The 20,026-nt window shown below is 46.5% G+C and overlaps 1 pseudogene; it reads left to right on the forward strand.

The window, feature by feature from the left end:
- Positions 1-13,484: 13,484 nt before the first annotated feature.
- Positions 13,485-15,484, forward strand: LOC142578507 (uncharacterized; annotated as a pseudogene).
- Positions 15,485-20,026: the final 4,542 nt, after the last annotated feature.

A 20,026-nucleotide genomic window follows, 5' to 3' on the forward strand; every position in this document is an offset into this window, starting at 1 on the left:
TTCACCATCCTGTGGAACTTCATGACAATGCACATGCGTAACTGAGTGGGCGAAATTTTAGAACATTTTATTTTAATATATCGAAGGAGTTTATTTAATATATCAACAAGTTTCAACTGTCTGCGCCAAGAGGGTAGTCCTTTGTAAAAACATATGCATTTATGGCACTTAGTCTGAATCTTGGTGGTGCGTTAAAGCAGTGTTTTGGACGGGGATGGGCGGTTATGTCACACGATAGGAGAAAATGGTTTCGCCCCCTTTAATTGCAAAGTTTTCGTTCGCTTAGCTCTTGGAGAAGCATGTTTACTCAAAATTTCTGCGCTCGGCGAGATAATCTCGAGGACGGGCTCCAAACTGCTCGTCTTCCTTAGCCACCTAAGATCAGTTACTGAAAATTTAATTAATGTAGCTTAGCTAATTACGCACAGAAGTTTTCTTAAAGTTATGCGGTTTTACGCGCGAAAATCCCTTTCTGATTATGAAGCACACAGTAGTGGAGGACTCCGGAAATTTCGACCACCTGGGGTTCTTTAATATGCACGTAAATCTAAGTACGCGGGTGTTTTCGCATTTCTCCCCCATCGAAATATGGCCGCCGTGGCCGGGATTCGATCCCGCGACCTCGTGCTCAGCAGCCTAACACCTTGGCCACTGAGCAACCCCGGCGGGTTACGCACACAACTTTTGAACTTACTCCGCATCCATAGGTTACCAATGTGAACACTCGAATGATAAAATGATGTCAGCAATACTCGTGTTGGTTTAATAGTTTTGTTTGGTGCAGTTAAAAGCAGCTGGTATATTGCTTGTGCTTTAGGCTTCTTATAAAGCATGTGTGAAAGCTTGGACAGGTTTGCTTGGCGCAAATCATGTTTATGAGCTTAAGCACATGTGCTCAACCGTGCACTTCTACCTTTTCAATGGACTATACTTCATTATACAAGAAGTACCTCAGTGCTATATGGTATATCACGCAAGGTGTGCGAGAACATTGTGCGCGCTCCCGATTAGATTTCTGAGCGTTGGTGGCATCAGGCTTGGTTTCCTGGCGTCCTTATTAAGAATAAAAACAGCTGTCTGCGGGAAAGCGTCGGAAATATCTTCAGTACTTTGTAACATGTGTAACTTCGCGGGCATGTAAGTTAGAACGAAAATCATTACAACATTAGGATGAGGGTTTTGCTGCATATATTTTCGCTGCCTAATGTAAAGACCTTAAAAAGAAAATCCTGTGATTTTGTGGCAATTAATCCTGACATACGTACAGTCACGTGAAATATGAGCTCCGACAGAGTAACCGTGGTGGAACTGGCCCCTGCAATACACGGCTACATTGAACCACGACATGCTAGTTTGATAAATACCAGCAATTAGAAAGTGTTTAGCTCTTGACTTTTGGTATGTCGGGGCCGCGGTGCAGTCTTGGGGGCCCTTTCTACCGCGAGCACTGTTTCAGCTAATATTCAAAGCAACTGTACTTTGTTTTTTTTTTGGAGGGGAGGGGGATAGCTTTTTTTAGCATGTAACTACAGTTCCAAGGTTATCGGTTAGCTCAAGATGCGCCTGCATGTGTTTCTAATATCCAGTATGTTGTCACGGATTCAATAGCGAAAGAGCGTTACCTTATCACGTTGCGCGCGTGAAGCGAATACGGGCGTACATTCCAAGTACATTCTCATCACCTTTGAGGACCCGAAATTGCGCTGCAGTGTAGGAGCATTCCACTCTGACGAACCGATGCCTTAATCCGTATATCAGATTCAAAGGAACCACTACTTTGGGCGCAGCGATCGTTGTGCTTTGGGTGTTATTTTCTTTTCCAGCGCAAGCTCGCGTTATGCGTTATATTTGTGACTCACTCTTTTGGAACTGTTTTGTTCTTCACATCACTACAACGTGACAGTATAGACGTGCTACATCTTTACTGAGTGAATACTGGGAAATGGACTAGGATTTTTTTGCGTGTGCGTTTACACAATTAACGCAACAATTTATTTTTCATAACTTACTTTTTAATTGAGGAGGTTGTAAGAGACAGCAACCTTATATTAATAGGAAATCTTAACAATGCAGAACATTTAAGTGCTTATTAGTTGGCTTTCACTTCGTGGTAAAAAAAATTCAATAAAGAAATTCTTATGATAATTCAAAACCTATCCGCTTGACAACGTTTCATCTGAGTTCCCCTTTTGCAAGTTGATACCAACTTGAAGGTGGTTCGTATCTTGGGCCCTTGTCCAACCGTCAAACCGAATGTTTCATTTCAGGAAGGCATGTTACCGTCCTGCCTTTCACTCCGATTCGCAAACACGCATAAGACGAAAGTGCTGCCTAAAGGGGGTCGTTAATCCAAGCCCTCGAGCTAGCGCAACTCACTTCGCCTCTATTAATATCATTCAGGCTTAGATAAGACGTGCATATTTCAAATCGACTCATCACGAAACCGAAAAGAGCTGGCTGGGACCAACCCGCCCAGGTTTCTTTCATCCCATACTTCGTCCTAGCGGCGAATAGTAGCTCACGGAGCAGAGCGCTGCGTGTGGAAGTGGCAGAGAAGGGCGTGCGTCTAATTGTCGTACAAAAATCCCTCACGTGACCTGATCCTAGGTGCCTAGGGACAGGATCGTTTAGGGGCTTTTGAGAAGGCATGATGGTTGCGCCGAGCGACGCCGTGGCGTGTTCGTTCTCGACTTGATCATTCACCGGCTGGCGCGCACCGCGCGTTGTTCAACGTTGCTTATGTGATTGTGCTTGCGTTACTTGTGTGTTGGTTGTAGGTACTTAGCGGGAAAGCCGCGAGTAGTGGTGATGCGACAGTGCGGCTTTCGCCATCTGTGCTTTCGCCTCGGTGAGCTCTGGCAGTACAGAATCTGCGTTGTGTGACCCGTGCTTCCTTGACAATTGAAATGTCGAAGTGGCCTAGCGCCTGGGCAGCGAAGTTCTGCGAACCGCGATGCCGTGGCGTGCGTTGAATCTCCGGCCCACGCCGACCGCTGGTCGTGTGTCTCCGCTGTGGGTTGAGTATTTGTTGGCTAAAAGTCGCGCAGTAGCAGTGGTGTGGCATGTCGGCTTTAAGTCTCGGTGAACTCTGGTGGTGTGACATCCGTATTTCTGAAGAATTCATTGGTGCTTACGATTGAAATATTCAAGTGGTGTAGCGCCTCGGCAATGCAATTTGCGAACCGACGCTGTGCAGCAGCGTCGTCGTGTTCGCCCCTTTTCGGCAGCGTCATCACATCGTACATGCACCTTTACTTGACGGGAATCGTAGGCGGAGGTATAGCAAGTGTTTTTCGCCACGACTTACGTAAGTAATATAATGCTTAAGGTGGTGTTTCTCACAACTGTCCACGCGTCCTTGAAATAGGGCAGCGCATGTTTTCAATCGTGTTCAGCGCTAGTGCGCTATCCGTGACTTCATGCGATTTACTTTTATCGTGGGCTTTGCGGCAATTATCACGTAGTGCTGTGAACATAACGGAGCTTTAGTGACATCACATGGTCTGCCAGGATTCCACGAACTAAAATGCAGAGATGTTTACTATCGGTACTACGGGCGCGAAAAACACAGTGAGGTGGAGCTTAATACTGTTCCCGGTGATGTTCAGCTGCATTTCGGCCCGTTTTCGCGCTCTTAGTTTTAGCAATGGGACGCAGGGTTCTGTACAAAGTTGAAACGAATGAATGTGTATATGCGTCTGCCATAACTTCATCGCAGGACATTTGTGTAATGCGATGAAGCAAACAGTGTATTGCGGTGATGGGATGTATGGCAGCCCTAGTTCCAGCTTTGATGTCCCCTTTACCCTGGAGCCGTGCCCTGGCGATATTGCCCCGCCCGCTTTACTATAATCTCGGGTCCTGTCGAACTCTCTATTTGTCGGTATGTTTATTTGCACATTGTGAATGGTCCCACCGCAATACATATGTGTAGTGAGGTGAAGCTTATTAAGGCTGCGAATGCTTTGACAGTGTGAGACCTAACAGTATTAGAATGACATGGCCAATATAACAGTCTAGACCGTCACTTTAACAGTTTTATGAGGACTGTCCGACTAAGTTTACAGCACAGAAAAGCAATGTAAACACCTCAAGAGTTGATTAGCAAGTAATACTGGCAAGCACAAGTCTAGTGGCCAAGGTAGCGGTGAAGTGCTTTAAACACTCAACCGACACACCTTACGTGCTGAAATATATCTAGCAAATTGATGCAGGTTGATCAGACTTATTGCGATATTGGTTGCTTTACAATGAAAATAATATTGGATAAGAGGATGCAAGCGACACGTGTGCTGCTTGTTTATGCAAACCACATGGGTCCCAGAAATACCCAGACAGGGTTCTTGTTTATGCATGCTGCTTGCATCCACTAATCTAAAGCTCTCTAATGTCAGCAGTATAAAGAGAGGCTGTAGAAATAGGGCTTTGAACTTCACAACTGCAATTTTGTTTCTTCTATACTCATACAACCTAAACACTGCGCTGTCGTGACAGCATCTGCGTGGCTCATTGCCGCATTTTGCGACGAAAACAGTGATCACTCAGTTAGAGTTGCCTGTACTAATATTACTCCAATAATTCTTGAAACAGTTCATTTTTTAAGCACGAAGCATGTCATGCCCAACTGGAAAATTAACCAAGCAATAAGCTACTAGAAGTAGCTAAAAACTAGGCAGTCTTCAGAAGTCAGCTTGATTTGCAGCTCCTAAAATTGGCTATTATTGAATTAGGGCAAGGAAAGAACAGCTTGAATAAACATATGTCTCATCAGAAAGGTGTAGCGGTGTGCTGCAGGCTAAGGCAGCGAAAGGAAGCCATTTTGGCATTGGTCCCAAAACCAGGCACCACATCCGAGGCGACTTCACTTGGCTTTGACACCTGTAAATTTGCTTTCCCTGGCACAGAATACTCAAAGTGAGCTAAATGCACATCACCCACATTGGGGATGCAAAGACGTAAGGCCAAGAGGATGCCACCTTGACGAAGCAGACACCGCCGACCTCAAATTAACAAAGGACACCAACTATCCCAACTGCCACACCCGCCATTCATACCAGAAGGGCAGTACACTTACCTAGCAAAGCCAACTGGGGCCTTCATCCAGAGTGTCAGTGCGACTCTACCACAAGAGGCAGCGACCATTATCGAATATAACATTTGACCAAGGGGTAAAAATGTGCCACATTCACAAAATCAGGGTTTCAGGTTGGGAGCATCTCCGTGATGCACTTGAGTCTGCAGAATGTGAACGTGTTGAAGAATCGCTAGCAACACGCATTCTTTTCACCGTAAAAATAGCGACATGCGAACTAGAGCTTACCGAGACAACATCCAGCCCTGACAAGCATTTGCTGCAACTTTGGGGTGAGCAAGCCAAGCTGTATACTTGAACTGTGCCCACATGCAACAAACCCTGATCAATGTTCTGCACAAGACTGAGCAGGCAAGATGTCATGTTAAGAAACTTACCAAAGACTAGTGGATGGACGACTGCGTGTAATTTGAGAGCATAGGGCTCGGTAAGCTGCGACACATTCTCGGCTCTAACAGGATGAACCAAATAGTGTAATAATATTGATCTTCAGTGCTACCTCGATCTTCAGTGCACATCTGAGAAATTTGAGTAACAAGCTGCAGATGCTTTCCATGACCACCTCACTGCTTCTGGCCGTCACCAGACTTGTACGCACCTTAATGACCACTTGCCAAATAAGGAATGGAAAGCCTCTTGACGATGGCAGAACCTGTCATTGCTCTCGAGCATGTCAACACTTAAAGCGCACGTAGCAAAGATTCAGTCATATTGCAGATGTTTAGGAATCTTGCCGAAACGAGAAAGCAAGCACTACTGCTTGTAATACATGAAATCTGCAATATTGGAAATTACCATAGAGTGGAAACACTTAACCATTTATGCCACTACCGAAACCAGGCAAGAAACCTGACACCATAGCCAACCTTTCATCAGTCTCACTCACATTGACAGTGTGCAAATTGACTGGAGGAATATGGCTCGCGAGGCTGAACCACCATCTGGGAAAGACAAGACTATTTCCACCTGTGCCAGATTGGTTTCTGACCTAAGGTTGACATGTGCCACAATAGCCTCTTTCTGCATCAAACCATCGCCAATGCCAGCCGCTTTGGAGGAAAGATGTATGGGTTCTTAGTCACAGTCGAACCAAGAAGGATGTTGAGCACAGTCTGCAACGAGGAGGTACTGGTGGCCTTTCGTGAAGCCTGTCCAGGTACATGGGTTTCCAGTGTCGCCAAAGCCTCTTATGCAACCAAACGTTTGAAATACGAAAGTACTGCAGACAGCCAAAGACTTTTGCGATCTGCACAGGTGGAAATGCAGGTGAAACCCGGACCAGCACACTTGGTTGCAGGAATGGTTTGCTGATGAGGTAAGGAGGCGACTTAACAGTTGGTGATAAGGTACACCGAATGCAGCTATGTGCATTATGTGTATATACTGTTAGGCTGAAACAGATGAATTTTCTCCAAACCAATATCAAAAGCTCATTCTTTTTCAGGATGCCACTCATGTGCTTTAGGTAAGTGTGGACAGGGTTATATAAAGCTGCATAGGCAAAATGACAACTAGATACAGCTGGTAAGGGTATATTTTTTCTGGGCTAAATTCTTGCTCCTTGAACTAATTCGAAATCATTAACTGTAGCACCAAAGTAGTCGACCATTACCAGAACAAAGGCATGTGGTGTGCCCGTCTCAATTCTTGTGCTTATGCCAATTGTTTTTTTACAGCAATAGCTGCTATGGGCTAACTCCCTTGGTTGTTCTGATGTCTACTGGTGTTGTCACTGGAATTCCCAAATTTCTTGCTAGAATATTGCACATAATGTTCTCGGGCTGCGAGGATTCAAACATACGATCAAAAGATTGGCCATCCACAATTCTACATTTCAGCCACTCTGCTGAAGGTACAGTCGTGGTGAATACTCATCCCGGAGAGCGTGATCTAGCCAACAGGTGCCATGATTGGCTAACACCTGCTCAGTGTTTGCGTACTGTATATAGAGCTGGCGTCCACACCTTAAAGTTCTTACACATCACGTTCCCACTTGTGAAGGCAGTCCTATGTTAAATTTTCTTCTTACATGTGATGGCAATGATTGGGTGCACCTGCTTCATTAATCTTCTTCTAGTGCTTGGCTTCTCAGATTTACTGGATGGAGATGTTGGTGTCTTGTTTTCCTCAAGCAAAGCGCGAGACCTAGCAATGGGTAGCCCAAATATAGATTTGAGAAAACCAAAACGAATTCAGCAGTAAGAAGCTAAAGGGTTGTTTTGGTGTAGACCAGTGGCCGAGTCCCGATATGAAAGAGAAGGAAGAAAAGCCGAGTCTTTCCACTTCAACACCGGAAGGCACAACTCCCACAAATAAATAGGACTCTTACTTATTTTACTTTTTGAAAGGAGATTACCGACTTGCATTGGCAAGTGTTCACTTCAACAAACACTGCATGAAGTAAGCTTCCTGCACATATTTCACCAGCCACTGCATCATTGTTTCACATTATGAGTGAAACTGCAATTTTCTTTATGCCACAACTTGCCCAATATTGTGTTTTGCAGTAGGATGTTAGCAGTGCTATTAAGGCACTTAAATACTCATGAATACTAGTAGAGAAAAAAATTAAAGTTAGAAAGCAGTGGCTTTTTGTGCGTAGACTATGCATACACCTGGTGCTCTTATGGTCATTTTTTCCCTATCCGCTAAACCATTCTAAATAAGAAAAGCTTATACACAATTATTGTGCAAAGTCAGACCACAACTAAACCACAGGTATCCTTGGCAAGCAAAGTATACTTATTTGGCGACATCTTCTGCGGCCCTGCTATTGGGCTTTCTTTTCTTCCTTTTCAGCTGTGCAGGTTCATTAAGTGATGAGACAGTGTGACAATTTTAATCATTAAAAGACTTAGCGAAACCTTTTTTAGGTTGTTTTTTCTTTCTTTCACACTCTGCACATTGCATTTTAACGTGTTTTCCGTGTTTGTTGCTTTTTCTTTATGGGTAGGGCCTGTTAGCATTTTTTACACCATGTCAAGTACATGGTGGCATAGACTGTTCTTAGATGGAGTCTTGCCCTTTCATTCTGTACGGGGGAAGAGGAAGAAGAAGCATCGAAGAACATGTAATAAGATCGGCTCCCGCTTTCAACATCGGTTTTGACCCGTTAATCAGAATGCACGCTTGGCTGGATTACATCAATCGACGCTTCGCAACCAGAGGATCGCGGCGACACCACCCGCTCGCAGTAACAGCTGTCTGGCTCGCTGCTATCTGAACCCGCCAGCGATACCGCCGCATGGCCTGCTGCCGGCGGCTATCGCTGCTCGTCCAAGTTTCGTGCTTTGATGGCCTCGCCGGAGCAGCCCGTGCTCCCTAACGATGTACCACTGCCCGATGACATGGACCCACATGTTCCGGACAACCAGGCTGCCTAGTTTGCGCCCCTGACTTTAACGAAGAACTCGGCCGCCGCTGTTATACCTTCAAGGGTGCTGCTGCTGCCGGACACCAACCCCTTCGCCCCACTCATGGACCTAGAGGAACAGCATGGCATTGAAGGCAAGTCTGCGAATACTTTTTACCAAGCTCGCGTCATTTCCACCGCACGGAATGGAGAAAAACGTGCACGAGGCTCGCTCATGCTGACGCCCGAACGACAGTACACGAGTATACCCAGGGATTACCCCTGTGCGGGAGGCGCACGTCGCATGCCTCCTGCTCCCGTTAGTCGCCAGGACGAAGAGGACAACTGGGTACTTGTTCATTCTCGACGGACAAAGCAGAACCGCACGACGGACGCGGCGAAGCCGAGCTCAGGTGCCCCGCGTAAACATCAACACACCGTCATCCTTCGGCCTAAGCAGCCGTGCCGCATTATGGATGAGCAGTTCATACGTTTAGACAAGGTCATAAAGCGCCACATTTCGGCTCATCTCGGCCTCTATAAGGAAGACCAAATACCGGAGTTCTCGGTTCGCCACTTAAGTCAGAGCAATCAGCTCGCTGTCGACGCTTCCGCACCCGAGGTGCGCAACGCACTTCTCGCAATAGCGTCCCTGCCAATCCGCGGACAGGATGTGCCCTTTCAAGCATACGAAGCCATTGGTCTTAATCAAATCAGAGGCATTATTACAAATGCTGAAGACATGACTTCTGAGGAACTAATGAACTCCTTGCATTGCCGCACGTGCAAAATCCTGCAAGCACGCCCACTTGGTGACAAAGGTACTGCCATGGTCACATTTGAAGGTAACAGCCTACCCTACAAGGTCGGCCTGCGGTCATTTACTATCCGTGTCTTTCCGTACCGTGCACGAGTGGCAGTTTATGACATATGTCACAAGATCGGGCACCACAAGGAGCAGTGCCCCAACACTCTGGCAGCGAGATGCTCTACGTGCGGTCTGCGGCAACACGAAGCGGGAACACAGTGCCCGAAGGCAGAACCGAAGTGCCATAGCTGTGGTGGTTCTCACTTGGCCACAGCCACAAACTGTCCAAAAAGACGACAAGTCAACAAGAAAATTGAACAAAAACGCAAGCCGGCTGCCCAAAGGCCACTTAGGAAATGGCAGACAGAGGGGCGTCAGCACCGCTCTGCCGAGAGCGTAACTGAACAAAAATCATCTAGACCCAGGCTAAAGGCAACGCGCCAGAATTTCTACACCGGGCCACCGGTATCCCCAGCTGCACAGTCAGAAGCCAGCGGAAAAGGCACCTTCGCGGATGTAGTTACACAAGCGAACGCGCACCTAACAATCAGTTCCAGCAATAATACAGCGCTTCCCTCAACCTCAACACTCTCTTCCTCTGCGCTGCAACCACCCTCAGATGGAGTAGCGCAGCATACTCGCAGGGACCCAGCTCATTCAACGGTGCTTACACCTCCCAGCGATAATCCATATCTTCCTCCCCCAACGACACTTCACGATCTCGAGCGGCGTCTTGAAAATCGTATGGCGCAAATAGAGAAGTCCATCCATCAAAGCGTCCAACAGCTTATTAACAGGGCCATAGAAATATGTGTCCACACCATCATCATGCTTTCCGGCACTCTTCCTTTTGGCACAACCTTTCCAACACTCGCAGGAGCACCAGCAATGCGTACGCCTTGGGTACCACCAAGCTTCATTGCTGCTGAAGCAACACAGCCTCACCATGTCTAGCTCTTCAAATTCATCACCGTGGGCAACTGTCCTGCAATGGAATTGTCGTTCTCTTCCTAACAAGAGGGCTGACATGATCACCCGGTTCTCCAGCAAGCGAGATAACACCAGTGCCTTGGTCATTGCCCTTCAAGAAGTCAACGGCCCTGTGCTGAGCATAATCGGCTATGACGGCTACGCCCCGCCTGTAAAAGTCGCTGAACCCACCAAGACAGCATTGTACGTGCGATGGGGAACTACACACGTGCAATTAGACACGCAACCGTGGTGCAGCGCTACTCTTAGCGTTGTCGCGTGCCGGTTAGCAGTCTCAACACAGCGTACAATGCTAATCTTTTGCGTCTACGTGGTTCCCGAGAACACAAGGAATAAGGCAACTAGGGCACTCGTTCATCTCATCAATTCCCACTTTAAGAAGATTTATCCGCAAGACACCATATTGTTGTGCGGGTTCTTTAACGCTCAGCACGTCGCCTGGGGATAGAACAAATGCAGCCCGCACGGTCGGCGCATCATGCAAGATACCTCGGAGTACGGGCTGACACTCCTCAACATGCCTCAAGCACACACGAGGCTGGGACAGACAGTTCACCAAGCAGACACCTCACCAGATCTTACCGGGAGTACTCGTCCGCAGCTTTTTCGATGGGAGGTGCTGGACGATTTCATGGGGAGCGACCACATTCCGATCCTCATACGCTTTCGCACAAGCCACGCCAATCCGAAAATGAAGTCACACGCCACTACACTGCTAAGCCACATAACACACTGGGACAAATACCGCGAGTTACTGCCGCAGCAGTCTCCTGCCAAGAACATTGACCATCTGGTATCACAGCTGTGCGTAGCGAAGCGAAGAGCCACCAAACACTTACGGGTTCCCTCTGTCCACCCAGAGCCTGATAGACATCTGCTCACCTTATGGAATAGAAGGCACCGGATACTCGCTCAGTACAGGCGGTCTGGTCGCACTGCTCACCAAAAAGCACGGTTGCGCAAAATACAGCGTTTGATCGAAGAATATACGACTATGCTCGCGTCAGACCGCTGGATGGGAATTTGCGAATCCATCAATGGACAGACTCATAAGTCCAAAGTTTGGGCCATCCTGCGCTCCCTTCTCGGCCAGCGTAAGACCAACAACGGCGCGGCTCGTGTGGCCCTCCGCGAAGGCATCAGCGCTCAGGAACTTGCCGAACAGGCCGCTGAACTGTTTTTCCCGCAGACGTCTCGCCCCACAGACACGACATACCAGAAGGATGTACATTCTGAAGATAGTGAACCACTTAAGGGCCCCTGAAACGGTTCGGACAAATTTTGTGGACGCGTAGGGTACAGCTTAAGTAGAACATTCGCACCACAATTCAAGTGAAGCGTTACGTATTAATGGAGCTGCAAGTGATTAGAAGTTACCTTCCTCCCTAGCCATGCTTTTCCTCCTCAACTCGTTCGCCGAGCGAGCGGGGCTAAGCTCCGCCTTCACTGGTTTTGCGTCACGATGCGACGTCACATCGTCCACTTCCGGTTGTTTTGGAGCCCCCCCCCCCCCCCCCCCCCGCGCGACACCGCTCCGCTAGCGGCTTGGCCGTCGGCCCCAAGTGAGAGCTATCAAAGCAGCGTTCGTTGCGAGCATTCTGTCGTAGCACCGAAAGTGTCTTGTATTCCGGTAACCACAGGCAAGCTGGTCATTTCGCCAAATGACTGGAGGCATAAACTCAAGCTGATGAAGGAACTTTAGCGTAGACGTACGTGAGCGGCCTCATCGGTCTGCACGGTCCATACACTTGTTGGCGCAGCGCTTAACCGTCCAAACAAAGCGCTAATGTTGCTCTAACCAGGTGCAAAACATTTTAAACATTTATAAGAACAACGTGTTGATGATTACACTCCTGCGAAAAATACACACCAGCAGCAAAGAAGAATACACTTTGTTGCTGCTACTGTGTATGGTTGAGCTCTGTGCCACCAGGTGGCTGCACCGTGCAGACCATTCACATTTGCCCTTCTGCTCATCTCATGGCTCATCCGGTTACGGCACAGTCAAGAGGCCAGACTGTGTCCCCTTGCGCTTGCGTTTGCCCTAATACCGTACTCGCGAAACGCTATTCCGTTATTAATCTTCCGGTGTAAAGTGACGGCCACAAACGCGCAAATCCCGACGCCGATCGGATAGCGGCAGCCCGATGCGCAGCAGCCAGTTCGCTCGTACGCTGCCTTGCAGAGGGACACGATGTCGCAGCTTGACACATTGCCAGTCGCTACGTTTGCAGTCCACAAGGCAACAAAGTCGAATCATAGCGCCCGCGAAAAGACTGAGACCGACTCTGACCGCGGAGCTCTCGTCAATATGGAGTACGTTGTAACACAAGCAGACGACACTTGCTGTGTGCCGGAAGAGCTGAAGTGTACTGTAAAATTGTTCTTGTGCATTCTCTTTATGTTACTTTCTTTTCATAAAAACAAATAAACTAACATTCCAACTATTACGAAGATCATTTGTTTACCATAAAGTTGGAAAAATTATCGATCACGCGCCCTTGTCAGCCAATCGGATAGCTCGCCCCACTGACGTCGTATGGGTGATTTCGGTCATATGGGTAGGGGCGGCTTAAAATTCCGCCGAGCAGTGTGCTGCGATCGGCAGCGATGTGCTTTTTTAAAACCTTATAATAAATTACACGCTTTACGCGGGGCACTTAGATGTGTCAATTAATGATCAGAAGGACCTACTCTAACGACTCAGTACGTTTGTCGAAAATCGTCAAAAACGTTTCAGGGTCCCTTTAACAGCCCCTTCACCTTGATCGAGCTGGAGCACGCCTTGCAGCGTGCTAACGTACGTAGTGCTCCAGGGGTCGACGCGGTGGGCGTGGCTCATCTACGCAATCTGCCCCTTGAGCACAAGCACGCTCTTCTCGAAGAACTTAATCGAGTCTTGGATACCGGGATACTGCCCTCCACTTGGAAGTTTTCGGTGGTCAAGCCCATTCCGAAGCCTGGTAAACCACCACATACCTTATCCAACCTCCGTCCGATCTATTTGACCTCGTGTGTCTGTAAAGTAATGGAGAGCATGGTCAACACACGCTTGATGTGGTACCTTGAAGATCGAGACCTTTTGGCTCCTACACTGTACGGGTTTCGCCGTGGGCTATCAACACAGGATGTGCTAGCCCGCCTAAAACAGGATGTCCTCGACTCTAATTCGGTGCACCCAGGAGCCGTTGTCGCAGTGGCATATACACAAGGCATTTGATTCCGTCCCACATAACACTATCATGATCAAAGCACGTGCCCTTGGCATCAGAGGGAAGATGTACATCTTCATAGCGGGTTTCCTTGAAGAGCGAAGCTACCAAGTCGAAGTTTGTCACGACGCCAGTGCCATATGAACCAACCACGTAGGCGTCCCCCAGGGCTCGGTTATTTCACCGACGCTGTTTAATATAGCTATGCATCAGCTACCTAAGCGCCTTGCCGACATATCGGGCCTGAAACACGCGGTGTACGCCGATGACGTCACCGTGTGGACGCATTAAGGGTGCATAGGGGAGCAGGAGGACGTCTTACAACGAGCTCTCGACATTATTCACGCCGATGCCACGGAAACGGGTTTACACATTGCCCCAGACAAAACAGAGTTTGTCGTCATTCATGGTGACAGGTCTACCTTTGGAAAGCAGGAAGAAAAGCAGTCTTTTAAACTGTACATCGGTGACCAACCCATCACACGGAAATCTGCTATCCGAATACTCGGTATGCACCTAGACGAGAACTGCACAGTGAACACTTGGTTCCAATGCGTTACGAAGACCAGCAAACAAATCCTGCACGCTTTATGCAGAATCTCTACCCGCACCCGTGGAGTAAACGAACGTAAAATGCGGCAGTTCGCTCAAGCTTTTCTTGTCTCCCGTATCATGTACGGGCTGCCGTATCATCCAGTCAACCGCACACAGATGCACGCGCTCGACCGGTTACTTAACGAAGCCAAACGCATTGTAACTGGACTCCCAGGTACACAAGCCTCGAAGCGCTTAAAAGTTGTAGCAAACTCAACAACCTGTCCGAGCTCGTAGACATGCACATCTATACACATCAGAGCAGACTTCGCGCCACAAAAGCCGGGCGACACACACTCATGCTCTGTAGGTATGACGTCCACAAAATGCCGATTTTTCCCAACAACACGCCGCCGTGGGAAATCACGGCTCTTACCGATGGCAGGCCACTTCCTCTCAATATGGACTCTACTCAGCGAATGCGGCGCCTTGCATATGCCAAGAGGCATGCTAAGGCTACGAGTTCACTCTCCTTGACTGAACATATCGTATACACGGACGTTGCACTGCCTGCAGACGACGTTAGTAACACCTGTTATGCGACTGCGTGGTACGACCAGACAAATGAAAATCAGAACCACCGCCATCATATATCAGCAGAAGCAATGTCCAGCACCCGCGCTGAGCTAATGGCCATCCTAGATTATTTGGAGTGGGCCGTCGCAACTTCGTCTCAAACTGACCTTGTTCACCATCATGTGTACACAGATTCCCAGGCTGCCCATCGGGCATGTGCTAATATTATTTACACAGATCTCGTACTGCAGAAGATCCGGCACAAGGCACGCCTGCTCCGCGAATGCGGTCGCGATGTTACCATTCACTGGGTCCCTGTGCACTGCGGTATCTCCGGAAACGAGAAGGCTCATAGACTGGCCCGCGCTCATCTCTCTACCGCGCTAGCCAGAGCCTCCGATAATCCTTATCCTCTCCTAGCTACCACACCTGAGGTAGCAGACCCAATGGCAGACAAGCATGCGACCAAACAACGACGTGCCGCCTACCTCGCAGCAGTGGGCAATCCACTCTCTATACCGTCACTTCCACCGGAGGTATTCACACGGCGAGAGTCAGTCTTGCTTCGGAGAATCCAGACAAGCACCCTCCTTACTCCTCACTTGTTGAACCGTTTCCACAAGGGTGGCACACCACCACCCGTAAGTGGGTTCTGTTCCATGTGCACATGTCGTGCTGATCTAAACCACCTTTGTTGGGAGTGCCCCCTCTACATCCCACCAAGGCTTCGTGCCCTGGCCACCATACAGCGGGGACCCTGGCCTTCTTCTCTCCGGACTTGGGCTTGCCGGGATACCACGTCTCCGGACCATGCCATCGAGCTCTGGCAAGCACTGCTGCTGTTCCTTCTGGACCCTGCAGCACCACCCGTCGGTGATCGGCTCCGCGACACCCACAAGCGTCATGCCGCCCCCACTTAGCTGCCTCCAGGACGTTCATTAATAAAACGGAGCCAGCCTTACCCTTCCCCTTTTCCAATAATACCCCTCCTCTTTCCACCGCAGCGTCTTCGACGCATTTTAATGTGAAATAAACGTGGTTTCATTCATTCATTCATTCATTCTGTACAATATGATGTCGGTTTTTTGTGTCCAAGGCCATTTTACAGTGCGATTGTAGCATTTTGCTAAGTTTTGCCTCTGTCACCCAAGTTTGAAAGATTGATACCCACTAAGACTTGTTGGTGGCATGACAAATGGGACATTTTTTTCTCGATATAAGGAAGTCTGTCACTTATCCTATGCACTGGCTGTCTTTTGCCTCCTTGAATTGCAATTTGTTGCATTTCAGATTAGGAATGGCTGTCATAATTGACATTTAACTATATTGCACACAATGTGGATGATATGTACTTGCAATATATGGTCACCATAAATATAATAGAAGTTAATAATTCAAGAATAGTGCCTTTGCATGGTGGTGCAGGCATGAATAGTGGCTGTAAGGTACCAGCGCTGCAGGGAGCACTGCTTGTGCAGAATATAGTTCAACTCTACTACTTTCAAACATCATTGTTTTTATATGCATTTGTACAGCTCCAGTTTCTGTGAACAACACACACCTGGTGGAAGAGTGGCTTGCACCTGCATATTAGCATATTCGCATATTAGTAAAGACAGTCGTTTTTATAGTAGCCTGTTTGCCCAGTGTAGAAGCCGATGTGGGGTGTCAAGATCTCATACACATCTTCAGCTTTGCAGGGGCAACGACATCTGGCACATAGTTTGTCACAGGTCATGTATTCGGGGCAAGTTGAGTTTAATCACTTGCGAAGGGAGAACCAAGCTTCTTGGATATGAAGTAAACCGCCTGTATACTCAGTGGCCTTCTTCATTTTGTGACATATGTGGTTATAGCGACCCCGTTTTATGCACTTCTTGTCCATCAGCGGTCTTTTGCTCTTGAAACACTCAGGATAGCCTTCAGCAAGCTGGACAGGAATAACGCTGCAAAACCAGCAGATGTTAATTGTCGCACTTATCATGTGAAGCTTCATACAGTATGACGAGGGCGTAAATAAATGAGGGTGTTCCTCAAGGCCTTGTAGAACATGTCACGAGTTTGGAGCAACATGATGTATAGCACTTTTTTGACCGCGTGATATAGGTTTACCAGTTGTGGCCATGGTTGAAGTGCAGCGCAAGGTCAAGAAAACAGATATCTATGAGCAGCACCCTGGTAAAGGAGACTGGGAAAGCTAGTGGGAAGGCTGTTGAACATCTGGTTGACCCTGTTGCTGGCTTCATCAGGCAAAGTGTGAAACAAGAGAAGGAAGTCATCAACAAATCAGAAGGTTTTTACATATAAATACTATGCTAAGCTCATAACACGCCAAGTCTTAGTGTGCAGGCTATGCACGACCAACTACATATGCCTTCTGTTCGGACAAAGCTGCTGATTGTAAGTAATGAGAATGGAGTGGACAAAAAATAGCAGGTCCATTAATTTCGTTTCACTAGTATCAACAGGGTTTTGTAAGTGTGCATCGCCATACTCCCCAATACCTTCTTGGGTGACATCAGCAAGGACCAGCTTGTGGCTAAGGTTAATAGACTTCTTCACAAGCTAAACATGCATGCATGCATGGAGGACACATTGTGTCCAAAATGTATGCACTTGACAGGGTCACTGGAGAAGGAATAGATTATTCACAGTAGGCAAAGACAAGCTTCTCTGCTACTAAACACCCAGTACTGTTGCTATGTAACGACCTCTGAAACAATCCCTCTCCAAGAGGAAATCATCTTTGTGTATCCATAAAGAGGGCAGATGGCCAAAGCCCCTTCAGCAATGCTGCCAGCTTCAAAAGCCCCCTTTGCACATCCTGAATGCTTCCTTCTTACGACTTTTTTGGGTGCAAGCATTCTACTGTCCAAAAGCTGTCATTGAGAGCACTGTTGGTTTAGTAAGTAAGTAAGTAAGTTTATTTTCGACCATCACGTCATACATGATGATGCAGGGGGACCGAAGTAAAAGCTGTCTTTCAACAGCTTGAGAGAGCAACGGCCCCCCTTATTTGGCAGTAGCATACAAAGTCAAAAAAAAGAAAATACACAAAAAGAAGCACTGCCCACGGCGGTCACATTACACTACAGAGCAATATATAAACATATTACAAGAAGGCTTTTAATGGTTTACACAATGCAATGACATGGCAAAGGCACTTTAACAGAAAAAACAGAAATAACACCGAGTAACACCATACTTCTGTAAAACGATTTGGCTTTAGTTGCATAAAGAAATAACAAGAAAAGGTTTAGGAAAGAAAGTAAGCCAAGAGTGTCTGAAATGTGGCATATTGAAGTGTTATATCCTGTCTCAATAGGTCATTAAGAAGTTGTGGAAGCCGGTGTTCTAACGTTTGTAGCCCATATGTTGTTCGAAATGTTTTAATTTCCCACATATCCTTATTTCTTGTGTTGTAGCTTTGTTCACGCCTTCTCAGGCCTGAAAGAGCTTGAATAAAAGATGTTTTGTTTAAATGTTCTTGTTTAAGTCTTCGGCTGAGGCGATAGTCGTAGATTTTTGTTACTGGAACTATTTTGTGTTGTAAAAATATTTCTCTTGTATGATGCAACCTCGGTAATCTCTTAACAATCCGCATTGCTTTTTTTGTAATACAAGTAATTTGTTCAGGTTTGCCTGTGTTGTAGTTCCCCAGATAAGGCTACAATAGTTAAGGCGAGAAATAAATAAAGAGTAATAAACTAACATCATAACACAAGAGGGTAAGATTTCACGGTTGCGATAGAGCAGACCAATTATTTGTGATAATTTAGAAGTAATGTGGGCCACATGATCGTCCCAGGACATCTGCTGGTTAAACACAACGCCTAGAGTTTTAAACTGGGGTACTATTTCTAGCGGACAAGATTTAAAGTATATTTCTTTTGTCAGAGTAATTTGTTTATTCTTGGCCCGAAAAACAACTGCTTTTGTTTTGCTCACATTAATTTGCAATGCATTTTTTTGTGTCCATTTGTCTAGGTGTTTGAGCATGCAGTTTGCTGAATCTATTAGATCATTGGCATTTTCGCCGGATAAGAATATGCTTGTATCATCTGCGTATATGATAAATTTTGCGAGGGGAAATACGTTGACGATGTCATTGATATAAAGATTGAAGAGAAATGGACCGAGTATACTTCCTTGCGGAACACCGCAGCGGACAGGGAGAGTTTGTGAGATGAAGCCATTTACACTTACAGCTTGTCGGCGATATTCCAGATACGATTTGACTATGGATGCTGCGTGCCCGCGATAACCGTATCGTTCAAGCTTCCGGAGAATTAATACATGATTTATAAGGTCAAACGCTTTTGTAAAATCAATGAAAATACCCAAGACTATACTGTTATGTTCAAATTGTTTTAGTATGTATTCCTTCTGTTCTAAGAGTGCGAATTCTGTTGAAAGGTGCTTTCTAAACCGATATTGTGATTTGGTGAGTATATGATGTTTGGATTCAAATTCTGTAAACTGTTTGTGAAGAGCTTTTTCTAATACCTTTGAGAATATTGGAAGTATGGATATTGGGCGGTAATTGCCTAACTGGTTCCTATCTCCCTTCTTGAAAAGTACAGAACAGCGCGCAACTTGCATTCCATGAGGAAATACAGCATTTGCAATACAGAGATTAATAATGTGAGAAATGTAGGGCAAAATAATATCCAGAATTGATTTTATGGGCCGTATTTGTAGTCCATCTATATCACGTGAGGTAGTATTTTTGAGCTCTGTGAAAATTGTCATTACTTCAACTTCAGTCACAGGTTTAAGATATATCGTTTTGTCTAACAGTGGGACGTCATTTAAGTCGTTATTTACGTCTCTGTCACAAGAAAGACCAAGGAAATATTTATTAAACTCGTCCGCTAGATTTTGGTCGGACACATGTGTCCCATTTATTTTCAGTGATGTAATTGCTCTAGGATTTGTATCATTAGTTATGAGGCTGTTTAGTTTTTTCCAAACAAGATCACTACGCCATTTAGTTGATTCGAAATCATTTATGAAATATTCATTCCTAACTTTCTTAAGTATCTTGTTCAGGCGGTTACGATAGGTTTTAAAGATATGCAAGTCGCTCATTTCCTTCGTTCTAATAAACTTATGGTAGAGTTTATTCTTTTTTCCTATCTTAAGCAGAAGATCAGGTGTGAGCCATGGTTTGCGGGTTTTTTTATTTCGCTTAAATGTCTTTATGGGAAAGCAAGCAGCGTAAATTGATTTCAGAATAGCAAGGAAGTCCTGATAAGCCAGGTTTGCGTCACGTTCCGAAAGAACAGTATCCCAATGAGCTTCAGATGCACGCTGTCTAAAAGCGAGAAGGCTTTCCTCCGTGATCGCTTGATAAGAGAATGATTGTTTGTCTCTATTTTTGAGCTTTCCTTTCAAACACAAGAATATCTGCAGATGATCACTGATGTCTGAGATAATTACACCACATTTAGATAACTTAT

The sequence above is a fragment of the Dermacentor variabilis genome, chromosome 4 (assembly GCF_050947875.1).
Source record: "Dermacentor variabilis isolate Ectoservices chromosome 4, ASM5094787v1, whole genome shotgun sequence".
NCBI lineage: Eukaryota > Metazoa > Arthropoda > Arachnida > Ixodida > Ixodidae > Dermacentor > Dermacentor variabilis.